This window comes from Caloenas nicobarica, unplaced genomic scaffold, assembly GCF_036013445.1.
Source record: "Caloenas nicobarica isolate bCalNic1 unplaced genomic scaffold, bCalNic1.hap1 Scaffold_282, whole genome shotgun sequence".
Lineage (NCBI taxonomy): Eukaryota > Metazoa > Chordata > Aves > Columbiformes > Columbidae > Caloenas > Caloenas nicobarica.
Window position 1 is genome coordinate 2,019 of NW_027017271.1, and position 482 is coordinate 2,500.

At 71.2% G+C, this 482-nt stretch overlaps 1 non-coding gene across 1 annotated transcript; it reads left to right on the plus strand.

The window, feature by feature from the left end:
• Positions 1-304: 304 nt before the first annotated feature.
• Positions 305-457, plus strand: LOC136002737 (5.8S ribosomal RNA). Its single transcript, XR_010607972.1, has one exon. It is a non-coding gene; the product is annotated as a 5.8S ribosomal RNA (ribosomal RNA).
• Positions 458-482: the final 25 nt, after the last annotated feature.

Genomic DNA, 482 nt, shown 5'->3' on the forward strand with positions numbered 1-482 from the left:
CCGCGCGGAGGCCGGGCCGAGCCCGGGCGCCTGGGCCGCCTCCGAAGCGGACGAGGGGCGTGTGTCGGGAGCGCGTGCTCCCCGCCCTCGCCGCTCGGGGTTTTGGGCTGGCCGAGGCCTTCTTCCCGCGTTCCTTGGCAGCCTGCCTCTCTCGCTGTGCGTGTGCCGGTACGGTCAGCCGAGGCGAGGCCCTGACGCCGTCGCGCCGCGGGGCGGGCGGCGGGCCGTCCTCAGAGAGAGGGGCCGCTTTTCGGCGAGCGGTCCCGGCCCCCCCGCGCGCGCGGGGCGGCGCCGAAAGCCAGACAACTCTTAGCGGTGGATCACTCGGCTCGTGCGTCGATGAAGAACGCAGCTAGCTGCGAGAATTAATGTGAATTGCAGGACACATTGATCATCGACACTTCGAACGCACTTGCGGCCCCGGGTTCCTCCCGGGGCTACGCCTGTCTGAGCGTCGCTTGACGATCAATCGCCGGCCGGGC